Consider the following 23,449-nt stretch of genomic DNA (forward strand, 5'->3'; position numbering starts at 1 on the left):
GAAGAGTATTAGTGTTAACTCTTCATTGAAGGTCTGATAGAATTCTGCACTGAAACCATCTGGTCCTGTGCATTTTTTGGTTGGAAGACTTTCTATGACTCCTTCTATTTCTTTCGGCATTATGGGACTGTTTAGATGATCTATTTGGTCCTGATTTAATTTTGGTATTTGGTATCTGTCAAGGAAATTGTCCATTTCCTCCAGATTCTCCAGTTGTGTTGAGTACAGGCTCTTGTAGTAGGATATGATGATTTTTTGGATTTCCTCAGTTTCTGTTGTTATATCTCCCTTTTCATTTCTTTTTTTTTTTTATTTTTTCTCAGTATCCCTTCTTTTTTTTTACTTTTTTTTTATTCGATATAATTTATTTACATTTCAAATGATTTCCCTTTTCTAGCCCCCCCACTCCCCGAAAGTCCCGTAAGCCCCCTTCTCTTCCCCTGTCCTCCCACCCACTCCTTCCCACTTCCCCGTTCTGGTTTTGCCGAATACTGTTTCACTGAGTCTTTCCAGAACCAGGCCCACTCCTCCTTTCTTCTTGTACCTCATTTGATGTGTGGATTATGTTTTGGGTATTCCAGTTTTCTAGGTTGTTTCTACTTGATTGATTTCGGCCCTGAGTTTGATGATTTCCTTCCTTCTACTCCTCCTGGGTGAAATAGCTTCTTTTTGTTCCAGGGCTTTCAGGTGTGTCATTAAGCTGGTAATGTATGCTCTCTCCATTTTCTTTTTGGAGCCACTCAGGGCTATGAGTTTTCCTCTTAGCACTGCTTTCATTGTGTCCCATAGATTTGGGTATGTTGTGTTTTCATTTTCATTGTGTTCTAAAAAGTCTTTAATTTCTTTCTTTATTTCTTCCTTGACGAAGGTATCATTGAGTAGAATATTTTTCAGTTTCCACGTGTATGTGGGTTTTCTGTTGTTTTTGTTGCTATTGAAGACCACTTTTACTCCATAATGATCTGATAGGAAGCATGGGATTAGTTCGATCTTCTTACATTTGTTGAGGTCTGTCTTGTGACCAATTATATGGTCGATTTTGGAGAAGGTGCCATGAGGTGCTGAGCAAAAGGTATATTCTTTTGTTTTAGGATAGAATATTCTATATATATATATCTGTTAAATCTAATTGGTCCAAAGCTTCAACTAGTTTCATTGTGTCCCTGTTTAGTTTCTCTTTTCCTGATCGGTCCATTGAGGAAAGTGCAGTGTTGAAATCACCCACAATTTCTGTGTTAGGTGCAATGTGTGCTTTGAGTTTTAATAAAGTTTCTTTTACGAAAGAGGGTGCCCTTGCATTTGGAGCATAGATGTTCAGGATTGAGAATTCTTCTTGTTGTATTTTTCCTTTGACCAGCAAGAAGTGTCCCTCAGAGTCTCTTTTGATGACTTTGGGTTGAAAGTCAATTTTTTCTGATATTAAAATGGCTACTCCAGCTTGTTTCCTGAGACCATTTGCTTGTAAAATTGTCTTCCAGCCTTTTACTCTAAGGTAGTGTTTGTCTTTGACCCTGAGGTGTGTTTCCAGTAAGCAGCAAAATGTAGGGTCCTGTTTACGTATCCTGTTAGTTAGGCTGTGTCTTTTTATCGGGGCATTAAGTCCATTGATGTTAAGAGATATTAAGTAATAGTAATTGTTACTTCCTATCATTTTTGACGTTATTTTTTAAATTTGATCGGTTAACTTCTTTTGGGTTTGATGAAAGGTTACTATCTTGCTTTTTCCAGGGTGAAGTTTCCTTCCTTGTATTGGTGTTTTCCTCCTATTATCCTTTGTAGGGCTGGGTTTGTGGATAGATATTGGGTAAACTTGGTTTTGTCATGAAATATCTTCGTTTCTCCATCTACGGTGATTGAGAGTTTTGCTGGATATAGTAGTTTTGGTTGGCATTTGTGTTCTCTTAGAGTATGCATGAGATCTGCCCAGGACCTTCTAGACTTCATATTCTCAGTTGAAAAGTCTGCTGTGATTCTGATAGGTCTTCCTTTATATGTTACTTGGCCTTTTTCTCTTACTGTCTTTAATATTCTTTCTTTGTTTAGAACATTTGGTGTTTTGATTATTATGTGACGGGAAGTATTTCTGTTCTGGTCCAGTGTGTTTGGAGTTCTGTAGGCTTCTTGTATATTCATGGGCATCACTCTCTTTAGGTTAGGGAAGTTTTCTTCCATAATTTTGTTGAAGATATTTTATTGAAGATATTTCTTCCATAATTTTATTGAAGATATTGAAGATTGATATTTTGCTGGCCCTTTAAGTTGTAAATCTTCACTCTCATCTATGCCTATAATCCTTAGGTTTGGTCTTCTCATTGTGTCCTGGATTTCCTGGATATTTTGGGTTACAAACTTTTTGCATTTTGCATTTTCTTTAACTGTTGAGTCCATGGTTTCTATGGAATCTTCAGCATCTGAGATTCTTTCTTCTATCTCTTGTATTCTGTTGTTGATATTTGCATCTCTGTCCCCTGATTTCTTCCCAAGGCTTTCTGTCTCCAAAATTGTCTCCCTTTGAGTTTTCTTAGTTGTTTCTACTTCTGATTTTAGATCCTGGATGGTTTTGCTTAGCTCCTTCACTTGCTTGTTTGTGCTTTCCTGTAATTCTTTAAGAGATTTTTGTGTTTCCTCTTTCATGACCTCAGCCTGTTGTCCAAAGTTCTACTGTATTTCTTTAACTGTTTTTGCGTTTCTTCCTTGTTGGTTTTTGTATTCTCCTGGATTTCTTTCAATGATTTTTGTGTTTCCCTTGCAAGGGCTTCTAACTTTTGATCCATTTTCTCCTGAATTTCTTTAAGTATGTCCTTCATGTGTTCCTATACCAGCATCATGACCAGTGATTTTAAATCCAAATCTTGTTTTACTGGTGTGATGGGGTATCCAGGACATGTTGGTAGAGGAGAATTGGGTTCAGATGTTGCCATGTTGCCTTGATTTCTGTTAGTGACGTTCCTGCGTTTGCCTTTTGCCATCTAGTTCTCACTGGTGTTAGTTTGTCTTGTCAGTGCTGGACTCACCAGTGCAAGCTGCCCCTTCCCATTTGGCCTCTGGTGCACAGCTTACCTCCTGCACTGCCTGTAGACAGGGTGCTGCTGCCCAGGCTGTTCAGATCCCAAAGCAGGCACCCGAAGGCTCCTGCTGGGGCCCGCTGGATTCACTGGAGCACACTGATTTCTCCCAGCTGGCCTCCCAGAAGCCCCTCTAGCGTCTTGCAGGACCTGGAGACATGGTGCCGCTGCCCAGGCTGATCTGGATCCAGAAGCGGAGAGAGTTGAGCTGAGGGCTTCTGCCTGCGGCCTTGGCCCAAATTTTGTCTGTGGACCAGATGGAGCCCCAGGGAGCGCCGAAGGTGCATGCTGCCGGGACATCCCCTGTGTTCTGATCACTCTGCTGGGCAGCCGATCCCCCAACAGGGCTGGCACACACAAGGTTAGCCTGGCCACCCAGGCCCTGAGTCCAGGCAAAAGCCTGGGAGGCCAAGGTCCGAGCAAAGTTCCCTTAGGGCTATGACTGTTAATTGGATCCGCCAGGTGACCAGGATGGTGGGCGTGCATGCTCGCACTCCCTGACAGCGCCAGGAGAGTCTGCTGTGCTAACAACCTCCTGGGCGGGTTGACACACAGATGGCCCACCAAGCCGCCCAGTTCTTGTGGTCAGTGCTGGGCCTTTTGGGGCCTAAACCCCCGCTTTGTTAGCCTCACGCTATGCCTGTTACAGCTCTGCCCGCCAGAGTGCTCTGTTGTCCTGTAGGCAAAATGGGGCGTGCGCGCGCAGGCCAGGGCAAAAAACCTCCTGGCTGGGTTGGCACCCCGATGGCCCCCTGAACAGCCCAGGGCCTGGGTGCAGGCCAAGCTCGTCGGGTTCAGACCCCCGCGGTGTTGGCCTCGGATTATGTTTGTGTACCTCAGTCTGTCTGATCTCTGTGGAGTCCGAAACCAAGATGGAGGTGAGCCTCTCCTGACTGGCGGGAGGCCGAGTTCTGAAGTGGCTTCCGTGCAATGAAAGGCACCGCAAAACCGCAGCTGCTTGTAGCCCGGCTGGTCAGCAAAGGTCAGTGGTCGTGGGCGCAGGGCCTAACAGGACCCTGTGTCGCCTTGAGTCCACTGCTGATGGCCCTTCAGCTGGACCAGCCAGTGTTGCACTGCTGCTGCCGCTGCCGCTGCCAAGATCCCTGATCTTTGATAGAGATGGTTTGATATAAACATCTCGCTTAGACTGAGTACACAAAAGTTTCTCTCTCTCTGTATGTAGTCAAGTTGTAGGTTTCTGTATCAAGTACCATCTTGAACAGGAAGAATACATTCTGGGATGAGACCTGAGTAATACACTGATCTCTGAGTATAGTAATATGTTATTAGTCATTGTATTATTATGTTTCTATATCAGACTAATATTAGTATTTTTTGCTACACCTGTTTCAGTTTCTGGGTCCCTTTAACAGTATAATATTTGGTTCTAATTCATGTAGTAAGATGTAAACTTAATAAAGATGCTCTTGGCTCCTTCTATAATATTTGTGCAATTAAAGCTCCATTATATCATATCAGGAGATCATTATTGTAGTTTGCAGGTTTTGAAGTTGCATGATATTGAGGATTATTTGTTCCTCTAGTAGCATGCAATTTACTTTCCAACTCATGAATATTAATCTGTATGTGAGAAATTTCCAGTAGGATAGCAGTTTGATTTTCCCCTTTTCATAAGTAAGTACAGTTCTCATCAATAGATCCTTTACATTAAATTGGAAAGGGTAGCAAGGGACTAAACAAATGACAAATACACAGAGGCATCTATAAAAAAATTGAAGTTAGGACTGTGTACTCTGATAGAGCATCAACATCTACTGGGATAACCAGAAACTTTACGAAGTTTATTTTGTACCATGTGGAATATGTACTAGGGTTGTCTAGTCTCAGTAGAAGATGTCTGCATAATTTCAGATTGTAAAATCAAGGAAGATGATGCAGTTGCTAATTTTCATACACATTTATTGGCCTTTATCTGGGTATGAGGCCTTAATCTTTCTCATGGGTAAGCCCATGTCAACAATGTGCATTCACTCACATTTTCAATCACTAAGGTTTGCTACTTTTGTCTTCAAGGTTTTTCAAAGGCTTTTCAAAGGGCCTTTACTTTTAGTTGTCCTTCTCCATATTCTATATTTTACTTTGCCCTCCCATCTCCTTTGCCATTTAATAATCACTGGTTAGATATGATGAAAGTGGCTAAGAAACACTTCAAAATGTTCATCACTTGAGGCATCACAGAAATAGTAATTAAAACTACTTAATTAATTTATCTTACTCCAGTCAGAATTGTAGAGATCAATAAAATAATTGACAGTACTTGCTGGTGAGGATATGGGGGAACAAAAACACTTATCCACTAATTTTGTTTGTGTCAACCTGTGCAACAACAATAGAAATCAGTGTGAAGTTAACTCAAAATCTGAAAATTAATCTACCACATGATCCATTTAGTCAATTTTTACAAGCTGGGGTTCTTTAGAGTAACTGAATGAATGGAATGAATCTCTTTAAACATATATAGGAAAATGATTTATCAGAATGACTTACATGGTGTAGTCCAGCCAATATAACAATGGCAGTATATGAATAAAAGGTCCAAAAATACAGTAACTGTTTAGTACACAAGGTGGTATGGCTCAGCTGGTTTTCATTATATAGTGGAATCCAGAATTAGACTTAAATGCCAGTGAAGGAATGGAGTTGCTAACAAGGTAAGAACAAGTAGGCAAAATGTAACGCTTCCTTTTTCTATGGCCTTATATAATCTTCCAACTGAACATTTGTCCAATATTATAATGGTCTTCCTACTTCAAAGGTCTGGATTAGAAGGCAATAGTCCCACTTCAAATTAAGCATGATTTTCCCACAGGTGTGTCACTACATTATTTAGTTTTACTTAATACCAAATATAGTAAAGTTGTCAATCAAGAATAGCTCTCACATCATTTTTGGGTTTATCATCAAAGAACTTCACATCTTACTCCAGAGATGATTGTTCATTCATGTTCAAAAACAGTCTAGATTTCCATCAGCTCACAAATGGTTGATGAAAAGGTAGTTAGTTCATTTACACATTTGAAATTATGGCTAAATAGATAGTGCTTGAAAAATTATCTTGAGTAAGATAAATCAGATACTAAAAGAAAATATTGCATGTTTTTCATGTATATGGATGATCATTTTTAAGCTTTATATATGTATACTTCAATTAGAATAATCATAAAGCTTAGGTAGGTTTTAAGGGAATTGGGAGGTGTGGAGTATGCTTAGGAGACATGATTTTCTATGGAAAGAAAAATAGAATATCATTCACTCTAAAAGAAAGCAAGTATGAACTCTTACAGTCAAATGATCTTTAAAATCATCAGTTGTCTCAAACTTTAATTTTTATCTTCTCTTCAAATTTAATTATAGTTTTAGATTCAGAAGCATTATTCTGTTTATTTATTTCATGAGTTGTATCTTTTTGTATCTTTCTTTGAAAATAGTTCACTGGCACAATTGCAAAATTAAAAAAAAAATACTGTAGTTTTAAGGAAAGATTTCTTTAGCCTTACAAAATGAGAATTGAAACAATCCAATGCTGCTGCATTCTTTGAGATATGACCTTTGGGAAATTTGGATTGGCATATTCATGTTTCAGAAATACTTTAACGTTAATGACAGGACCTCCACAAGGTCTTGTCAGTAAAACCATTTTGTAACCATAGGTTTGCAGCTGTTGTAATTATAGTTCAAACAACATACACAATTTACAAAAGTAATTATTCATGTGAACATGTAATTTTCATCATTTACTCTGTAACTACAATGGATAATAAAAATCAAACTTTTATTAAAAAGTTGAAGCTAATTTGTTTTTACCAATTTAATGCTATAAAAGGGCAGAATGTAAGTACAGTGGTACATAAAACCATGTGTTGAATTTATCTTCCATTTTTTTAAAATTTATTGATGTATTTATTTACATTTCAAATGATTTCCCCTTTTCTGGACCCCCACTCCCCGAAAGTCCCATCAGTCCCCTTCCCTCCCCCTATTTGCCCACCCAACCCTTCCCACTTCCCTGTTCCGATTTTGCTCTATACTGCTTCACTGAGTCTTTTCAGAACAAGGTTCCACTCCCCCGTTCTTCTTGTACCTCATTTGATGTGTGGATTATGTTTTGGGTATTCCAGTTTTCTAGGTTAATATCCACTTATTAGTGAGTACATACCATGATTCATCTTTTGAGTCTGGGTTACCTCACTTAGTATGATATTCTCCAGCTCCATCCACTTGCCTAAGAATTTCATGAATTCACTGTTTCTAATGGCTGAATAGTACTCCATTGTGTAGATATACCACAATTTTTGCATCCACTCTTCTGTTGAGGGATACCTGGGTTCTTTCCAACTTCTGGCAATTATAAATAGGGCTGCTATGAACAAAGTGGAGCATGTATCTTTATTACATGCTGGGGAATCCTCTGGGTATATGCCCAGGAGTGGTATAGCAGGATCTTCTGGAAGTGAGGTGCCCAGTTTTCGGAGGAACCACCAGACTGACTTCCAGAGTGGTTGTAACAATTTGCAACCCCACCAGCAGTGGAGGAGTGTTCCTCTTTCTCCACATCCTCCTTAACACCTGCTGTCTCCTGAATTTTTAATCTTAGCCAATTTGACTGGTGTAAGGTGAAACCTCAGGGTTGTTTTGATTTGCATTTCCCTAACGACTAATTGAAGTTGAGCATTTTTTAAGGTGTTTCTCTGCCATCCGAAGTTCTTCAGGTGAGAATTCTTTGTTTAACTCTGTACCCCATTTTTTAACAGGGTTGTTTGGTTTTCTGGAGTCTAACTTCTTGAGTTCTTTATATATATATATTGGATATTAGCCCTCTATCTGATGTAGGATTGGTGAAGATCCTTTCCCAAATTGTTGGTTGCCGATTTGTCCTTTTGATGGTGTCCTTTGCCTTACAGAAACTTTGTAATTTTATGAGGTCCCATTTGTCAATTCTTGATCTTAGAGCATATGCTATTGGTGTTCTATTCAGAAACTTTCTCCCTGTACTGATGTCCTCAAGGGTCTTCCCCAGTTTCTTTTCTATTAGCTTCAGAGTGTCTGGCTTTATGTGGAGGTCCTTGATCCATTTGGATTTGAGCTTAGTACAAGGAGACAAGAATGGATCAATTCGCATTCTTCTGCATGCTGACCTCCAGTTGAACCAGCACCATTTGTTGAAAAGGCTATCTTTTTTCCATTGGATGTTTTCAGCCCCTTTGTCGAGTATCAAGTGGCCATAGGTGTGTGGGTTCATTTCTGGATCTTCAATCCTGTTCCATTGATCCTCCTGCCTGTCACTGTACCAATACCATGCAGTTTTTAACACTATTGCCCTGTAGTATTGCTTGAGGTCAGGGATACTGATTCCCCCAGACTTTCTTTTGTTGCTGAGAATTGTTTTAGCTATCCTGGGTTTCTTGTTATTCCAGATGAATTTGATAATTGCTCTTTCTAACTGTGTGAAGAATTGAGTTGGGATTTTGATGGGTATTGCATTGAATCTGTATATTGCTTTTGGCAAAATGGACATCCCAGCTCCTGGATTCATTGATTCTTTTTATGGTTCTCTTTGTTTCCACTTGTTTGATTTCAGCCCTGAGTTTGATGATTTCCTGTCTTCTGCTCCTCCTGGGTGAAATAGCTTCTTTTTGTTCCAGGGCTTTCAGGTGTGTCATTAAGCTGCTGGTATATGCTCTCTCCATTTTCTTTTTGGAGGCACTCAGGGCTATGAGTTTTCCTCTTAGCACTGCTTTCATTGTGTCCCAAAGATTTGGGTATGTTGTGCCTTCATTTTCATTAAATTCTAAAAACTCTCTGATTTCTTTCTTTATTTCTTCTTTGGCCAAGGTGTCATTGAGTAGAGTATTGTTCAGCCTCCATGTGTATGTGAGCTTTCTGTTGTTTTTTTGCTATTGAAAACCACTCTTACACCATAGTGATCTGATAGGAGGCATGGGATTAGTTCGATCTTCTTGTATTTATTGAGGTCTGTCTTGTGACCAATTATGTGGTCGATTTTGGAGAAGGTACCATGAGGTGCTGAGAAAAAGGTATATTCTTTTGCTTTAGGGTGAAATGTTCTATAAATATCAGTCAAATCCAATTGGTCCAAAGCTTCAATTAGTTTTACAGTGTCCCTGTTTAGTTTCTGTTTTCCTGATCAGTCCATTGAGGAGAGTGGAGTGTTGAAGTCCCCCACAATTATTGTGTTAGGTGCAATGTGTGCTTTGAGCTTTAGTAAAGTTTCTTTTACGAATGAGGGTGCCCTTGCATTTGGAGCATAGATGTTCAGAATTGAAAGTTCTTCTTGGTGGATTTTTCCTTTGACCAGCAAGAAGTGTCCCTCAGTGTCTCTTTTGATGACTTTAGGTTGAAAGTCAATTTTATCTGATATTAGAATGGCTACTCCGGCTCGTTTCCCAAGACCATTGGCTTGTAAATTTGTCTTCCAGCCTTTTCTCTGAGGTAGTTTTTGTCTTTGACATTTAGGTGTGCTTCCTAAAATGTAGGGTCCTGTTTGCTTATCCAGTCTGTTAGTCTATGTCTTTTTATTGGGGAATTGAGTCCATTGATGTTAAGAGATATTAAGGAATAGAGATTATTACTTCCTGTCATTTTTGATGTTATTTTTATATTTGAGTGATTATCTTCTTTTGGGTTTGATGAAGGAAGGTTACTATATTACTTTTTCCAGGGTGTAGTTTCCCTCCTTGTATTGGAGTTTTCCTCCTAGTATTCTTTGTAGAGCTGGGTTTGTGGAAAGATATTGTGTAAATTTGGTTTTGTCATGGAATGTCTTGGTTTCTCCATCTATTGTGATTGAGAATTTTGCTGGGTGTAGTAGTCTTGGCTGGCATTTGTGTTCTCTTTGAGTCTGCATGAGATCTGCCCAGGATCTTCTAGCTTTCATGGTCTCTGGTGAGAAGTCTGGTGTGATTCTGATAGGTCTTCCTTTATATGTTACTTGGCCTTCTTCTCTTACTGCCTTTAATATTCTTTCTTTGTTTAGTGCATTTGGGGTTTTAATTATTATGTGGCGAGAGGTATTTCTGTTCAGGTCCAGTTTGTTTAGAATTCTGTAGGCTTCTTGTATATTCATAGGCATCTCTCTCTTTATGTTGGGAAAGTTTTCTTCCATAATTTTGTTAAAGATATTTGCTGGCCCTTTCAGTTGTAAATCTTCACTCTCATCTATACCTATAATCCTTAGGTTTCGTTTTCTCATTGTATCCTGGATTTCCTGGATGTTCTGGGATACAAGCTTTTTGCATTTTGCATTTTTTTGACTGTTGAGTCAATGGTTTCTATGGTATCTTCGGCATCTGAAATTCTCTCTTCCATCTCTTGTATTCTGTTGTTTATATTTGTATCTATGACCCCTGATTTCTTCGCAAGGTTTTCTATCTCCAAAGTTGTCTCCCTTTGTGATTTCTTAGTTGTTTCTACTTCTGTTTTTAGATCCAGGATGGTTTTGCTCAGTTCCATCATTTGTTTGCTTGTGTTTTCCTGTAATTCTTTAAGAGATTTTTGTGCTTCCTCTTTCATGACATCTGCCTCTTGACTCAACTTCTCCTGCATTTCTTTAAGATTTTTTTTTTGCCTTTCTTCTTCATTGGCTTTTATCTCTTGAGCCTTATTCTCCTGCATTTCTTTAAGTGATTTTTCTGTTTCCATTATACGGGTTTCTAGCTTATTCATGTTCCCCTGTATTTCTTTAAGAGATTCATTTATGTCCTTTTTGTGTTCTTCTAGCAGCATCATGATCAGTGATTTTAAATCCAAATCTTTTTTCTCTGGTGTGTTGGTATAACCAGGACTTGCTGATGTTGGAGAGTTTGGTTCAGATGCTGCCATATTGCCTAGATTTCTGTTAGTAGCATTCCTGCGTTTACCCTTTGCCATCTTGTTCTCTGGAGTTAGTTAGTCTTGTCCCTGGCTGGTGTTTGGGGCTCCTGAGGGGCTCTGGGGCTATTACTGCAACACTATATGGCTGGGTTTCCCCTGTAGCAGACTGCTGGTGTGCTCTTGGGTGCCCTTGCAGCTCTTGTGTGCTTTGCCCCAGACTGTGTCTGTGAACCAGATGGAACCCGTGTGCACCCCCAGGGAGCGCAGACTGTGTATGCTGCCAGGACCTCACCCGTGTGCTGATCACTCCGCTGGGCAGCTGATCCCCCATCCGGGCTGGCACATACAAGGTTAGCCTGGCCACCCAGGCCCTGGGTCCATGTAAAAGCTGGGAGACCAAGGTATGAGCAAAGTTCCCCTCGGGCTATGACTGTCAACGGGGTCCGCCAGGTGACCAGGATGGTGGGCGTGTGAGTTGCGTTCCCCGAAAGCACCGGAGAGTCTGCTGGGCTAACAACCTCCTGGGCGGGTTGACACACAGATTGCCCACCAAGCCACCCAGTTCTTGGGGTCAGTCCAGGGCCTGTTGGGGCCTAGACTCCCGCTTTGTTAGCCTCAGGCTATGCTTGTTAGCCTTCTCTGCCCTCCCGAGCTCTCTGGGTCCTGTAGGCAAAATGGCGGTGCGCGCTGGCCAGGGCAAAAAAACCTCCTGGCTGGGTTGGCACCCCGATGGCCCCCCGAACAGCCCAGGGCCTGGGTGCAGGCCAATGCTTGTCGGGCTCAGACCCCCGCGATGTTGGCCTCGGGTTATGTTTGTGTACCTCAGTCTTTCCGATCTCTCTGGAGTCTGAAACCAAGATGGAGGTGAGCCTCTCCTGACTGGCGGGAGGCCGAGTTCTGAAGTGGCTCCCGTGCAGCAAAAGGCACCGCAAATCCGCAGCTGCTTGCAGCCCGGCTGGCCAGAGAAGGTCAGTGGTCGTGGGCACAGGGCCTAACTGGACCCTGTGTCACCTTGGTTACACTGCTGATGACCCTTCAGCTGGACCAGCCACTGCTGCACTGCCTCTACCGCTGCCTCTGCCCATCTTCCATTTTTTTATAACTTTAATACTCAGTGATTGTTTACTAAAGATGTCATTTATTTTATTTTATTTTTTTTTTTGTTTTTTGTTTTTTTTTTTCAAGACAGGGTTTCTCTATGTAGCCCTGGCTGACCTGGAACTAACTCTGTAGACCAGGCTGTCCTACAGCTCAGAAATCCTCTGCCTCTGCCTCCCAAGTGATGGGATTAAAGGCATGTGCCACCACTGCCTGGCTTAAAGATGTCATTTCAAAAATATTAGTTTATGTTTACTGTTATTTCAAAATGTATTTGTGGCCTTTCTTTAAAAACCTTAGTGTGTTTTCTCATATCCTATCATCTTAGAAATTTATGACATTCATGCATTCAGGGGAAACTTACTGGTAAAATCTATATGGAAGATATTTTTTCAGGATTCAAGCAGATAAGAGACAACTGATTGTCATTCTATAGTTACAGATTTATGAAGTATATGTTGATAGTTTGATGATCATAACTGTGAGATACTGGATAATGGTAATGGTCAATACTTCAATATTTTGAGGCTTTGTCATAAATAACATTAATTTTTGTTAATCAATTTAAAGTATTTTTAGTTGAGGTGTAATTACATGTTTGAGAAAAACAGAAATAATATGCTTATTGATTAATGGAATTTTTATGATATACTACATAAGTTACTTTTAGACACTTTGAATTCATTCTTGGTCACACTCCCAAGCAACCCTTTTGTATTTATCCCCATATATATTTGTATCTTTTTGAAAAGTTAGACAAAGTTTTCTAATACATATATTTGTACAGACCTCCTCAGGACTACTCTGGGCATCTAATGCCTTTACATCAACAGGCAAAGAAAGGAATAGTATTAGGAGGGGTGTTTGTTTCAGATCACCATGAGGAAATTGGATTGTTTTCCAAAATGGAGGTAAAAAGGTTTATATCTGGTATGTAGGAGAAACTTCACAGCATCTCTTGATGCTGTTATACTGTGTCCTATGCCTGAAGTCAATGGAAAACTACAGAGGCCTAATATAAGCAAGATAACAAAGGGCTCAGACCCATTAGAAATGATGGTTTGGATCACTCCTTCAGAAAAACATACAAGACTTGCTGAGGCTTATGCTGAGGGTGTAAGAAATATAGAACATGTAGAAGAAGAATGTAGTATAAATATCCATTAAATTTGTATGACCAGTTATAGAGACAAAGACTATAGTTGACATTAGTGTTTCTGTATTGTTTTGGTAAGAATACATTTACACAAATATTTGTGTTTTCTTTCCTCAGTTACATTATTAAGTGATGTAACACCAATTAAGAGAATATCAATGATTCTCATACCTGAGTTTGAGATATTAAAGTAATGACCCACATGGAACATTGCTACCTCTTAAAACTTTATAATAATGTATTTAATGTTCTACCTGGGACAGATATTATGATCGGCATAAATAAGACCTCATTAAATATAAAATGTGTTTGTGATTTTATGTCACATATTTATAATATTCTTAAATATTACTATGATCCTGATATTGTTGTCATTTGGAAATCAATCATGAAAGAAGGAGATGTGATAGTGTGGCAAGTTGACAAAGGGTAGGTTTGTGATGGCTATTCTTGGTTGTCAATATGATTAGATTCTGGAATGACATAAAATTGAAAATTCGAATACACACATGTGATGGATATTTGCTTAACATGTGGTAAGCGAATCCACTTCTAATCCAGATCTTTGATATAGGATGATACATGTCTTTAATATGCTTCCTGAGATGGGAGACAAAGGCCTTTAATATATGGTTGAAGCCTATATAAAAACACAGAAGGAAACTTTCCTCTTTTTTGCATACTTGCTCATACCTTGCTAGGAAATCCATTCCTTCACTTATATTAGATACTACTTCCTTGGAACTCAAGATATCCTGAAGACCAGGAGAGACATCTAATTGTCTAGTGGAATAAACAGCTAATGGATTCTTGGAATTTCTTTTGAAAGCCAGTCATTATTGGATTATTTACTTCACTATTTTCTTATAGCCTTATTTCTTTTGATGTGTTTCTTCCTTTCGTCCTTTCTTTTCTCTCTTTCTTTCTTCTTTCTTTCCTTCCTTCCTTCCTCCTTTCTTTCTTTCTTTCTTTCTTTCTTTCTTTCTTTCTTTCTTTCTTTCTCTCTCTCTCTCTCTCTCTCTCTCTCTCTCTCTCTCTCCTTCCTTCTTTCTTTCTTTCTTTCTTTCTTTCTTTCTTTCTTTCTTTCTTTCTTTCTTTCTTTCTTCTTTCTTTCAGTGTTAAGCATATCCTCTTCACCTTTCTTTCTTTCTTTCTTTCTTTCTTTCTTTCTTTCTTTCTTTCTTTCTTTCTTTCTTTCTTTCTTTCTTTCTTTCTTTCTTTCTTCTTTCTTTCAGTGTTAAGCATATCCTCTTCTCTTCAATTGTTGTTAAATATATTTTTTAAACTACCAAAAGCAATTCTGAAAAATATTGGATAATGCAGTCATCCATATGGTTTTCTCCAATAAGTGTTACTCTCTCTATCCCTTTGTCTAGAAGGAGTATACTCTTAAATTCTTGCTCTGATAGACACCTCTGATTCTCCTGTAATTTTCTTCTCTCTCTTCTCTCTCTTTCACTCTCTCTCTTTCTATTTATCTATTTCTTTGATTTCATTCTTTTTTAATGTATGACAGAATTCTTTATGTATTGAAATTATCTACTTGGCAGGTTTTATTTATTTTTTCATATATCAAATATTTTTTAAAAACTTACAATTCTTTAAAAAATCATTAATTGTTTTTGTTATATATAAGCATTAAATAGTATTTATCTCTTTCGTATCTATTTTAATATAATAATATATTATATATTGTATAATATAATATACTGTTATATTTTATATCATATATTTATATAATAGATATATATCACACATATTGTATATATAGTAATATACATATTTATTGTAAATACTGTACACACATATATACACATATTATATCTGTAGTTATATATTGAATAATGTAATAAAATAAAACAATTGTATTTATCTCTTATGCCTATTTTTTGGGATTTTTGTGTAATATTCAAAATATCTTCATCAATATAATATGCTGATACATTCGTTCTCCTTTTTAAAAATGGTTTCATGATTCGGAGTATTACACTTTAGAGCATTATGGACTTTGAGTTGATGTTTACGCTAGATGAATGATATAGTTTTATTTTGGTATGTTTATACATAACCAATTGTTTTAACATTGGCTTTAGATATAGTCATTCTTTTTTACTGCTGTATTCTTAACAAGTTTTTCAAACATCTGTTGACTAAAAAATGTGTAGGTTTCTTTAATGTCTGTATTTTCTATCATCCAACGTGACGTAACCCAATTACAAAAGAACACACATGGTATGCACTCACTGATAAGTATATATTAGCCCAAATTTTGGAATACCCAAGATAAAATTCACAGAGTACATGAAGTTCAAGAAGAGGAAAGATTAAAGTATGGGTGCTTTGGTCCTTCTAAGAATGGGGAACAAAATATTCAGGGGACCAAATACAGAGACAAAGTTTGGAAGTGACTGAAGGATAGGCCATCTGGATACTGCCCTCCCCTACTACACCATCCCATATACAGTCACCAAATGCAGACACTAATGAAGACACCAAGAAGTGCATGCTGACAGGAGGCTGATAAAGTTCTCTCCTGAGAGCTTCAACCAGAGCCTGACAAATACAGATGTAGATGCTCACAGACAGCCATGGAACTAAGCATGGGGTCCCCAAAGGAGGCGTTAGAAAAAGGACTGAAGGAACTAAAGTGGGTTTCAAGCACAAAGGAAGAACAATAGTATTAACTAACCAGATGCCCCCGGAGCTCCCAGGGACTAAACTTAGGAGTAAACATGGAGGGACCTGTGGTTCCAGCTGTAGCAGAGGATACCCTTGTCAAGCATCAATGACAGAATTGGCCCTTAGTCCTGTGAAGGCCTGATGACCCAGTTTAGGGGAATGGGAGTGTGGGCAAGTAGGAGTTGTTATGTAAGGAACACCCTCATAGAAGCCAGGGGACTGCGAAAAGATAGGGAATTTTGGGAGGTTGATGGGGCACCAGGAAAGTGTATAACATTTGAAATATAAATAAAGTAGCGAATAAAAGAAAAAAAAAAAAGAAAAACTGTAGGAGGGTGTCATGAAAATGGGCAATGGATAGACTATAAAAACATAAAAAAAAAAAAAAACAATATTAGTAATAAGAACAGGGACCTGGTTTTACCAGCTTGGAATCCAACCAGCAGTGGAGGAGTGTTCCTCTTTCTCCACATACTCGCCAGCACCTGCTGTCCCCTGAGTTTTTGGTCTTAGTCATTCTGACTGGTGTGAGGTGGAATCTCAGGGTTGTTTTGATTTGCATTTTCCTGACATAGTACTACTTGAGGACACAGCTATACCACTCCTGGGCATATACCCAGAAGATTCTCCAGCATAAACTAAGGACACATGTTCCTCTTTGTTAATAGTAGCCCTATTTATAATAGACAGAAGCTGGAAATAATCCAGATGTCCCTCAACAGAGGAATGGATACAGAAAATGTTGTATCTTTACACAATGATGTACTACTGAGCTATTAAAAACAATGAATTTATGAAATTCTTAGGCAAATGGATGGAGCTAGAAAATATCATCTGAAGTGAGGTAACCCAATAACAAAAGAACACACCTGGAATGCACTTGCTGATAAGTGGATATTATCCCAAAAGCTTGGAATACCCATAATAGAACTCACAGACCACATGAAGCTCAAGAAGAAGGAAGAACAAAGTATGGATACTTTGATCCTTCTTGGAAAGTGGATCGATATATCCATTGATAATAGTCAACCAATAGACTGAGCATAGGGTCCCCAATGGAGCAACTAGAGACGGGTCCTAAGGAGAAGTGGTTTGCAGCACCACAGGAGGAACAATAATATGTACCAATCAGTACCCCCATAGCTTCCAGGGAATACACCACCAATCAAAGACTACACATGGAGGGACCCATGGCTCCAGGAACAAATGTAGCAGAGGATGATCATTTCAGACATGAATGAGAGGAGAAGGCAATTTCCTATGAAGGCTTGATGCCTCAGTATAAGGGAATGCCAGGTTAGGAGAGTGTGTGTGGGGGCTTGGTAAGCAGGGGACGGGAGTATGGAATAAGGAGTTTTCAGGGTTAATTAGGAAAGGGGATACTATTTGAAATGTAAATAAAACAAATATCTAATAAAATAAGAGGGTGGTGTGGGACAGGAGCCTTTTGGTTTCTGTCTGTGGCTGGAGACCATCCTCTGCCACAGGGCTCCATACCCAGGTGGCACAGGGAAATAGCCTCCCAGAAGTGTGGACAGACCTGTGAGAGCAGGTAGGATCACCCACACTGATCAAAGGAACCTGCCTGTAACCCTCAGGGCACAGGAAATGAGGGGCTGCCTGGGACAGGAGTCTGCACCCAGAGCTGATCTTGGGCCACAGAGCTATATACACAAATACCTCCAGGAGAGAGCCAGACTGCCAGGAGTCCCTACACACCTGTGAGCACAGGTAAGACCACCACTGCTCTTCAAATTCCTGGCCCAAGAGGGACCTTCTCAGAGCCATCAGGACACAGGACCCAAGGATCACCTGTGGACAGGATCTTTCTGTTTTCTGTCTGCACCCCAGAGCTGACACTGTACCACAGCTTTCCATATCTAAATTCCTCCCAGAGAGTACTGGTCTCCCAGGAGTACTGACACATAAGCTTGCAGGAAGGACAAGCCACAGTCAGAGTGAGCAAGACCAACTAACACCAGAGATAACCAAATGGTGAAAGGCAAGCACAAGAACATAAGCAACAGAAATGAAGGCTATTTGGCATGATCAGAACACAGTTCTCCCACCACAGCAAGTCCTAGATACCCCAACACAGCAGAAAAGCAAGATTCTGCTTTAAAATAATATCTCTTGGTGATGATAGAGGACTTTACACATGCTCCACTATGTTCATAGCAGCCCTATTTGTAGTAGCCAGAAGCTGGAAAGAACCTAGGTGTCCTTCAACGGAGGAATGGATTCAAAAAATGTGGTATATTTACACAATGGAGTACTATTCAGCCAATAGAAACAATGAATTCATGAAATTCTTAGACAAATGGATGGAGCTGGAGAACATCATACTAAGTGAGGTAACCCAGTCTCAAAAGATCAATCATGGTATGCACTCACTGATAAGTGGATATTAGCCTAGAAGCTTTGAATACCCAGGACATAATCCACAAATTAAATGATGTCCAAAAAGAATGGAGGAGTTCTGGAAAGACTCAGTGCAAGAGTATAGGGGAATTCCAGAACAGGGAAATGGGAAGGGGTGGATGGAAGAACAGGGTGACAGAAGAGGGCTTATGGGACTTGCAGGGAGTGGGGACCCAGAAAAGGGGAAATCATTTGAAATGTAAATAAAAATATATCAATAAAAAAATAAGAAAAAAAAAGAACATAAGTAACTCAACACAGGTAAACATGTAGAAGACCTTAAAAGGGAAACACAAAAATAAAAGTAATAAAAATTGAGATAAAAATAAATGGGGAGAAAAATGAATCAATCCCACTAAAATCAGGGACTAGACAGGGCTCCCTCCTCTCTCCATGTCTTTTCAATATAGTTCTTGAAGTACTAGCTAGAGCAATTAGACAACATAAGGAGGTCAAAGGGATACAAATTGGAAAGGAAGAAGTCAAACTATCACTATTTGCAGATGATATGATAGTATAATTAAGTGACCCAAAAAACTCCACCAGAGAAGTCCTACAGCTGATAAACAACTTCAGCAAAGTGACTGGTTACAAAATCAACTCAAGCAAATCACTATCCTTCCTATACTCAAAGGAGAAGCAGACTGAGGGAGAAATTAGGGAAATGACACCCTTCACAATAGCCACAAATAATATAAAGTATCTTGGTGTGACTTTAACCAAACAAGTGAAAGATCTGTATGACAAGAACTTCAGGTCTCTGAAGAAAGAAATTGAAAAAGACCTCTGAAAATGGAAAAATCTTCCATGCTCATGGATTGGCAAGATTAATATAGTTAAAATGGCCATTTTGCCAAAAGCAATCTACAGATTCAATGAAATCCCCATCAAAATCCCAACTCAGTTCTTCATAGGGCCAGAAAGAACAATTCTCAAATTCATCAGGAATAACAAAAAACCCAGGATAGCTAAAACTATTCTCAACAGCAAAAGAACTTCTGGGGGAATCAGTATCCCAGACCTCAAGCAATACTAGAGAGCAATAGTGATAAAAACTGCATGGTATTGGCACAGTGACAGGCAAGTGGATCAATGGAATAGGATTGAAGACCTAGAAATGAACCCACACACCAAGGGCCACTTGATCTTCAACAAAGGAGCTGAAAACATCCAGTGGAAAAAAGATAGCCTTTTCAACAAATGGTGCTGGTTCAATTGGAGGTCAGCATGCAGAAGAATGCGAATTGATCCATCCTTGTCTCCTTGTACTAAGCTCAACTCCAAATTAATCAAGGACCTCCACATAAAGCCAGACACTCTGAAGCTAATAGACAAGAAACTGGGGAAGACCCTTGAGGACATCGGTACAGGGAGAAAATTTCTGAACAGAACACCAATAGCGTATGCTCTTAGAGCAAGAATTGACAAATGGGACCTCATAAAATTACAAAGTTTCTGTAAGGCAAAGGACACCATCAAGAGGACAAATCGGCAACCAACAAATTGGGAAAAGATCTTCACCAATCTTACATCAGATAGAGGGCTAATATCCAATATATATATATAAAGAACTCAAGAAGTTAGACTCCAGAAAACCAAACAACCCTATTAAAAAATGGGGTACAGAGTTAAACAAAGAATTCTCACCTGAAGAACTTCGGATGGCAGAGAAGCATCTTAAAAAATGCTCAACTTCATTAGTCATTAGGGAAATGCAAATCAAAACAACCCTGAGATTTCACCTTACACCAGTCAGAATGGCTAAGATTAAAAATTCAGGAGATAGCAGGTGTTGGAGAGGTGTGGAGAAAGAGGAACACTCCTCCACTGCTGGTGGGGTTGCAAATTGGTACAACCACTCTGGAAATCAGTCTGGCGGTTCCTCCAAAAACTGGGCACCTCACTTCCAGAAGATTCTGCTATACCACTCCTGGGCATATACCCAGAGCATTCCCCTCCATGTAATAAGGATACATGCTCTACTATGTTCATAGCAGTCCTATTTATAATTGCCAGATGCTGGAAAGAACCCAGGTATCCCTCAACAGAAGAGTGGATGCAAAAAATGTGGTATATCTACACAATGGAGTACTATTCAGCCATTAGAAACAATGAATTCATGAAATTCTTAGGCAAATGGATGGAGCTAGAGAATATCATACTAAGTGAGGTAACCCAGACTCAAAAGGTGAATCATGGTATGCACTCACTAATAAGTGGATATTAACCTAGAAACCTGGAATACCCAAAACATAATCTACACACCATTGAGGTACAAGAAGAAAGGAAGAGTGGCCCCTTGTTCTGGAAAGACTCAGTGAAGCAGTATTCAGCACAACCAGAACAGGGAAGTGGGAAGGCGTGGGTGGGAGGACAGGGGGAGAGAAGGGGGCTTACAGGACTTTCGGGGAGTGGGGGGGGATAGGAAAGGGGAAATCATTTGAAATGTAAATAAAAAATATATTGAATAAAAAAATAAAGAAAAAAAAAAGAAGATCGAACTAATCCTATGCCTCCTATCAGATCACTATGGAATAAAAGTGGTCTTCAATAGCAACAAAAACAATAGAAAACCCACATACACGTGGAAACTGAACAATATTCTACTCAATGATACCTTGGTCAAGGAAGAAATAAAGAAAGAAATTAAAGACTTTTTAGAACATAATGAAAATGAAGACACAACATACCCATATCTATGGGACACAATGAAAGCAGTGCTAAGAGGAGTGCCTCCAAAAAGGAAATGGAGAGAGCATACACTAACAGCTTAATTGCACACCTGAAAGCCCTGGAACAAATAGAAGCTATTTCACCCAGGAGGAGTAGAAGGCAGGAAATCATTAAACTCAGGGCTGAAATCAATCAAGTAGAAACAAAGAGAACCATACAAAGAATCAACAAAACCAGGAGCTGTTTCTTTGAGAAAATCAACAAGATAGATAAACCCTTAGCCAGACTAACCAAAGGACACACAGACAGTATCCAGATTAACAAACTTAGAAATGAAAAGGGAGATATAACAAAAGAAACTTAGGAAATTCAAAAAATTATTAGATCCTACTACAAAAGCCTATACTCAACACAACTGGAGAATCTGGAGGAAATGGATAGTTTCCTAGACAGATATCTGACACCAAAACTAAACCAGGATCAAATAGATCAACTAAACAGGCCCATAACTCCTGAAGCAATAAAGAGGGTCATAGAAAATCTCCCAACCAAAAAAGCAAGGGACCAGATGGCTTCAGTGCAGAGTTCTATCAGACCTTCATAGAAGACCTAACACCAATACTCTTCAAACTATTCCACAAAATAGAAACAGAAGATGCTCTACCCAACTTGTTCTATGAAGCCACAATTACGCTGATACCAAAACCACACAAAGATCCATCAAAGAAAGAGAACTTCATGCAAATTTCTCTTATGAATATTGATGCAAAAATACTTAATAAAATTCTTGCCAACCAAATCCAAGAACACATCAAAACGATTATCCACCATGATCAAGTAGGTTTCATCCCAGGGATGCAGGGATGGTTCAATATAAGGAAATTCATCAATGCTATCCACTACATAAACAAACTCAAAGAAAAAAACCATATGATCATCTCATTAGATGCAGAAAAAGCATTTGACAAAATCCAGCATCCTTTCATGCTCAAAGACTTGGAAAGAACAGGAATTCAAGGCAATTCAACACAATCTCCATCAAAATCCCAACTCAGTTCTTCACAGAGTTAGAAAAAGCAATTCTCAAATTCATCTGGAATAACAAAAAACCCAGGATAGCTAAAACTATTCTCAACAACAAAAGAAATTCTGGGGGAATCAGTATCCCTGGCTTCAAGCAATACTACAGAGCAATCATGTTAAAAAACTGCATGGTATTGGCACAGTGACAGACAAGTGAACCAATGGAATAGAACTGAAGATCCAGAAATGAATCCACACACCTATGGTCACTTGATCTTCGACAAAGGAGCCAAAAACATCCAGTGGAAAAAAGATGGCCTTTTCAACAAGTGGTGCTGGATCAATTGGAAGTCAGCATGCAGAATAATGCGAATTGATCCATTCTTATCTCCATGTACTAAACTTCATTCCAAGTGGATCAAGGACCTCCATGTAAACCCAGACACACTGAAACTAAGAAAAGATACTGGGGAAGACCCTTGAGGACATGGGCACAGGGGAAAAGTTCCTGAACAGATCACCAATAGCTTATGCTTTAAGATCAAGAATTGACAAATGGGACCTCATAAAATTACAAACTTTTTGTAAGGCAAAGGACACTGTTAAAAGGACAAAACGGCAACCATCAAATTGGGAAAGGATATTCACCAACCCCACATCTGATAGAGTGCTAATATCCAATATATACAAAGAACTCAAGAAGTTAGACCCCAGGGAACCAAATAACCCTATTGAAAAATGGGGTACAGATCTAAACAAACAATTTTCACCTGAAGAAATTCGGATGGCCGAGAGGCACCTTAAAAAGTGCTCAACATCATTAGTCATTAGGGAATTGCAGATCAAAACAACCCTGAGATTTCACCTTATACCAGTCAGAATGGCTAAGGTCAAAAACTCAGGAGACAGCAGGTGTTGGTGAGGATGTGGAGAAAAAGGAACACTCCTCTACTGCTCATGGGGCTGTAAGATGGTACAACCACTTTGGAAATCGGTCTGGAAGTTCCTCAGAAAACTGAACATGAGACTTCTGGAGGACCCTGCTATACCTCTCCTGGGCATATACCCAAAGGATTCCCCAGCATGCACTAAAGTCACATGCTCCATTATGTTCGTAGCAGCCTTATTTATAATAGCCAGAAGCTGGAAAGAACCCAGATGCCCCTCAAAGGAGGAATGGATACAGAAAATGTGGTATATTTACACAATGGAATACTACTCAGCAATTAAAAACAATGAATTCACAAAATTTTTAGGCAAATGGTTTGATCTGGAAAATATCATCCTAAGTGAGGTAACCCAATCACAAAAGAATACATAGGGAATGCAATCTCTGATAAGTGGATATTAATTAGCCCAGAAGCCCTGAATACCCAAGGCACAAATTGCATGACAAATGACACCCATGAAGAAGTATGGAGAGGGTCCTAATCCTGGAAAGGATTGATCTAGCATTGGAAGGGAATATAAGGACAGAGAAAAG

General features: G+C 39.3%; 1 pseudogene; it reads left to right on the forward strand.

The window, feature by feature from the left end:
- Nucleotides 1-23,449, forward strand: part of LOC127674566 (ubiquitin-conjugating enzyme E2 W-like) — a 114,296-nt pseudogene that overhangs the window by 11,508 nt on the left and 79,339 nt on the right.

Source organism: Apodemus sylvaticus, chromosome X, assembly GCF_947179515.1.
Source record: "Apodemus sylvaticus chromosome X, mApoSyl1.1, whole genome shotgun sequence".
Taxonomy (NCBI): Eukaryota; Metazoa; Chordata; class Mammalia; order Rodentia; family Muridae; genus Apodemus; species Apodemus sylvaticus.